This window comes from Penaeus vannamei, chromosome 37, assembly GCF_042767895.1.
Source record: "Penaeus vannamei isolate JL-2024 chromosome 37, ASM4276789v1, whole genome shotgun sequence".
In the NCBI taxonomy this organism is placed as follows: Eukaryota; Metazoa; Arthropoda; class Malacostraca; order Decapoda; family Penaeidae; genus Penaeus; species Penaeus vannamei.
In genome coordinates, this window is record NC_091585.1 from 22,316,838 (window position 1) to 22,321,837 (window position 5,000).

General features: G+C 48.6%; 1 protein-coding gene across 1 annotated transcript in view; it reads right to left on the minus strand.

Annotated features, from left to right (window-relative positions):
* The window catches only part of LOC138859695 (ribonucleoprotein PTB-binding 1-like), a 478,721-nt gene that overhangs the window by 247,779 nt on the left and 225,942 nt on the right, over positions 1-5,000 (minus strand). The window lies entirely within an intron of this gene.

Genomic DNA, 5,000 nt, shown 5'->3' on the forward strand with positions numbered 1-5,000 from the left:
CTCTCTCTCTCTCTCTCTCTCTCTCTCTCTCTCTCTCTCTCTCTCACTCTTTACTTTCAACACAATCCATAATAGTCTTTTGTTGACACAAGAAAGAGTAAATAAAAAAAATTCCCTTTAAGAAACCTCAGATCAAAGGGACCCCCCCTCCCTCCCCTCCCCAAAAAAGGGAGGGGGTGTAGGGAGGGAGGGAGGAAGGAGAGAGAGGAACAAGGGAGGAGTAGGAGGGGAGTAAAGAGAGGGATAGAGAGGGAGTAGAGAAAGGGAGGGAGGGAGGGAAAAAGGAGAGAGAAGGGACAAGGGAGGAGGAGGAGGAGGGGGAGTAGAGAGACGGAGAGAGAGGAAAGGGGGGAGCGTCAGTCGTTTTCACAAATTGTCGTGCCTGCCAATGCTGTCTCGTCCCTTTTAATTATGCATCGCCCCCCACCCCAACGACTCTTTCGCCCGGGGGTCGTAAGGTCGTAAGGCTTTTTTTTAAATACGAGAGGAATTCGGCCCCTGGGTTGAAAAAAACGACCTTTCCCCCCCACCCCCACCCCAACCCCCCAACCCCCCATCATCATCATCAACTTTATACGCGAACGACCGCAGCCTTTCAAATAGAATAAAGTAGGTGAAATAAAGTCCTTTTACATCTCTCGTCGATGCTCATGCCAAAAAGTGTGGTTCGTTCCGGGGAAAATTAATGATGACGGGGATGACTGTGGTGGCATTGGCGGTGATGTATAAATAACAACGGTTTTTTTTTCTCTCTCTTTTTTTTTCTCTTATATATGCATAGTCTTTGCAATACATGGTGATCATAATAAGGGTGATGACATTTAGGGTGATGCGGCGGCGGTGGTGGTGGTGATTTTGGTGGTGTTGGTGTTGTTGTTGTTGTTGGTGGTGGTGTTGATGATGATAATAGTGATGGTGAAGATGATAATAACGGCAACAATGACAGTGACAATGATAATGACGATGATGTTGACGATACCACCGCCACCAACAAGTACAACACCAATACCACACCACCAAGAACAACAATAACAAACATTAACACCACCACCAAAAACAACAACCTTTTCCACATCCGTCATTCCTCCATCCTCAAACTTCCTTCGAGATGTTGGCGGAGACGGAGGCTGGGAGGGAAGGAGGGAGGGAGGGAGGGAGGAAAGGAGGGAAGGAGGCAGGGAGGCTGGGAGGGAAGGAGGGAAGGAAGGAGGGAAGGAGGCAGGGAAGGAAGGAGACAGGGAGGGAAGGAGGGAAGGAGGGAGAAAGGGAGGATTTTCGTTCGACAACAAAAGGACGATCAGGTTTCCCTCAACCGCGCTGAATACCTAAAGAGGGAAGTAAGGAGAGAGAGAGAGAGAGAGAGAGAGAGAGAGAGAGAGAGAGAGAGAGAGAGAGAGAGAGAGAGAGAGAGAGAGAGAGAGAGAGAGAGAGAGAGAGAGTGAGAGAGAGAGTGAGAGAGAGAGACAGAGAGACAGAGAGAGAGAGAGAGAGAGACAGAGAGAGAGAGAGACAGAGACAGAGACAGAGAGAGAGAGAGAGAGAGAGAGAGAGAGAGAGAGAGAGAGAGAGAGAGAGAGAGAGAGAGAGAGAGAGAGAGAGAGAGAGAGACAGAGAGAGAGAAAGAGAGAGAGAGAAAGAAAGAGAGAGAGAGAGAGAGGGAGAGAGAGAGAGAGAGAGAGAGAGAGAGAGAGAGAGAGAGAGAGAGAGAGAGAGAGAGAGAGAGAGAGAGAGAGAGAGAGAGAGAGAGAGAGAGAGAGCGAGAGCGAGAGCGAGAGCGAGAGAAAAAGACTCTCTCTCCCTCTCCCTCTCCCTCTGCCATACCTTTCCCTCTATTGATAACAATCTATAGTACCAGGAAAATAATAGTTATCATAAACGTCAGAAAAAAAAGAAAAAACAACAACACAATCTCCGTTTACCACAGCCATATAAAACCCCAATATCACTTTATTACTTTTTTTGACGTCGTTCCTGGAGGAGAATTAAACTCGAAAAAGAAAGAAAGAAAAAGCAAAGCAAAGAAAAAAGAAAGAAAGAAAGAAAAAGGAAAATAAAAGAAAGGAGAATCTCACTCTCTCTCTCTTTCGAAGGATTTCAAATCAATGTTTTCTTTATTGTTTGTTCGTTTGTTTGTTTGTTTTGACATCGTGTTGCCACTTCCGGTCCGAGTGTCGCCATCACTGTCTACTGTTGTTAGTAAAAGGAAGTGGGAGATTGGAGATAGATAAGAGACAGTCCGATAAAGAGATAATGGGAAAAAGAAAAGAAAAAAATACCAAGGATTTCCTCTCCTCTCTCTTTAAAACCCTTCTTCATCTCCCTTCCTTCCTCCCACCCTTACTCTATCCTCCTGCTACCGTTGCTCTTCCCATCTCCCCCTCCCCCCATCCCTCCCACCCTTATTCTTCCCTCCTACCTCTTCTCCCCCCCTCCTTCCCTCACCCTTCCTACCTCATCTCCTTCCTTCCCTCCACCCTTCCTACCTCATCCCCCTCCATCCTTCCTTCTCTCCCAATCCCATCCCACCCTTCCTCTTCCCTCCTCTCCCTCCCCTCCTTCCTTCCCTTCCCCCTTCCTACCTCATCCCCCTTCCGACCTCATCCCTTCCCCATTCCTACCTCATCTCCCTCCCTCCTTCCCTCCCAATCCCATCCCACCCTTCCTCTTCTCTCCTTCCTCCCCTTCCCCTTCCTCCCTCATCCCCCTCCCTCCTCCTTCCCTCCCCCAAAGCCTTCACCTCAAGGACGTGAATTTAAGACGCCATAAGTCTCCACTTATTCCCCCGAAGACGTCTTCACCAACCAAGTTTCTTATATATAGCGATGGCTTTATCGCACTAGATACTACTGTGGATTAGGTGGGGAGGTTATTCTTGAGATTAATTCAGCCCTTTCGCCTTCTCTCCCCTCCCCTCCTCCCCCCCTCCTCCTCTTCCTCCTCCTCTTCCTATTTTTTTCTTATTCTTATTCGTCTTTTTTCTTCTTCTTCTTCTTCTGCTTCCTCTCCTCTTCCTCTTTCGTTTCCGTTTTCTCTCTCTTTCTCTTTCATCTTCATCTTCATCTTCTCCTTCTCCTCCTCCTTCTCTTCTAATTTCCCCTCTTCGTCTTTTATTTTACTTTTTCTTCTTTATTTTCTTCGTCAATTAGGTCTATTAATAATACTAATTCTCATTCTTCATTTAGCTTTTCTGTATCACTGTCTTTTTACTCTTATCATCTTTATTATCTCTATTCCTGCCAAATTCTTCCTATTCTGCTATTCTTTATTATTTTCCTACATACTAATATGATTATTATCAATATTCTTTCCCCTCCTTTATTCGAATTCCTCCTCCTCCTCCTTCTCCTCCTCTTCGTCTTTATTTTTACCTTTTCCCAGTTTTCTTTTCGTTACAAAGACTTGACAACTTTATGCAGTCGCCTCTCCCACGTCTTTACTGTGTACCTGTCTCTTTTCTTATCTCTGTGTCTTCCTTTCTCTTTTCTATCTTTGCGTCTTCTTCTCCCTGTGCTGACCTTTACCTCTGTTTCTCTTTACTCCTCCCTTCTTTTTTGCCTTTCTCCCTCTTCTTTTCCCGATCCTCTCCCTCTCTCCCTCATTTCCCCCTTCCCCATCTACCTCCCCCTTCATCGCCTATCCCTCCACCTCCATTTTCGTTCTCCTCCCCCCCTCCTACCCTCTTCCTTCCTCTCTATCCTTTCCTCTTCCTCATCCCTCATTCTAGACCCCCTTCACCTCTCCCTTCCTTCTTCCTCTAACTCTTTCACCCTCCCTTCCCCTCTTCCTCTTCACCTCTCCCTTCCTTCCTTCTTCCTCTTCCTCTTCACCTCTCCCTTCCTCTTCACCCCTCCCTCCCCCACCCCCTAACCCCTTCCCCTCCCTCCCCCTACCCCCTAACCCCTTCCCCTCCCTCCCCCTACCCCCTAACCCCTTCCCCTCCCTCCCCCTACCCCCTAACCCCTTCCCCTCCCTCCCCCTACCCCCTTCCCCTCCCTCCCCCTACCCCTAACCCTTCCCCTCCCTCCCTCACTCCCCAACCCCTTTCCACCCCACCTTCCTCCCCACCTGCCCACACCGAGTGGGTATAAGTGGATTTCCAGCAAATTGCCGCCGATCACGAATGCTATTTAAAGACCCACGCGATGACATACCAACTGGACCCCCCCCGTCGACTCTACCCCCCCCATACCGACTCTATCACCCCCCCCCCCTCGCCCCTCCACCGACTCTATCACCCTCCCTCCCCCCCTCCACCGAGTCTATCACCAGGACCTGTTGCTTGTTCTTATCATGCCCGGCAGGTCCTTCGGGAATAGGTGGTATTGGGGGGGAGGGTGGGGGAGGTATTGAGGTGGGTATGGGGGAGTGTTGGGGGTGGATATTGTGGGTGGGTATTGGAGGGCATTTGGGAGGAGGGTGTTGTGGGTGGGGTATTGGGGTGGATATCGTGGGTGGGTTTTGGAGAGCATTGGGGCGGGTGGGGGGTTGGGGGAGGTGGGTTTCCGGGGGGTAGGTGTAGATGGGGTTGGTGGTGGTGTCGGTCTGGGTTTCTCCTTATCTCTTTTCTTCCTTTTTATTTCTCTCTCTCACTCTCTCTCTCTCTCTCTCTCTCTCTCTCTCTCTCTCCCTCTCTCTATCTCTCTATCTCTCTCTCTCTCTCTCTCTCTCTCTCTCTCTTTCCATTTTTCTTTCCTTTTCTCTCCCTTTTCCTTCCCCCCCTTCTCCCTATCTATTCTTTATCATTTGATGTTTCATTTCCTCTCGCATCTTCTTTCCCCTTATCGTCGCCTTAAAAGAACGAGACATCATACGTCTTAAGAAAATGGAAGAGGAAAACGAAGAAGAAGTGGACCAAATCAAGAAAAAAAACAGTAAAAAAATCATCTTCTTCTTCTCCTTCTTCTTCTAATCCTTATCCGTCCCCACTTCCCTCACCTTCCCCTACCATTCCCACTTTCCATTTCACCATCATTACCCCCCCCTAACACTCACTGCTCTAT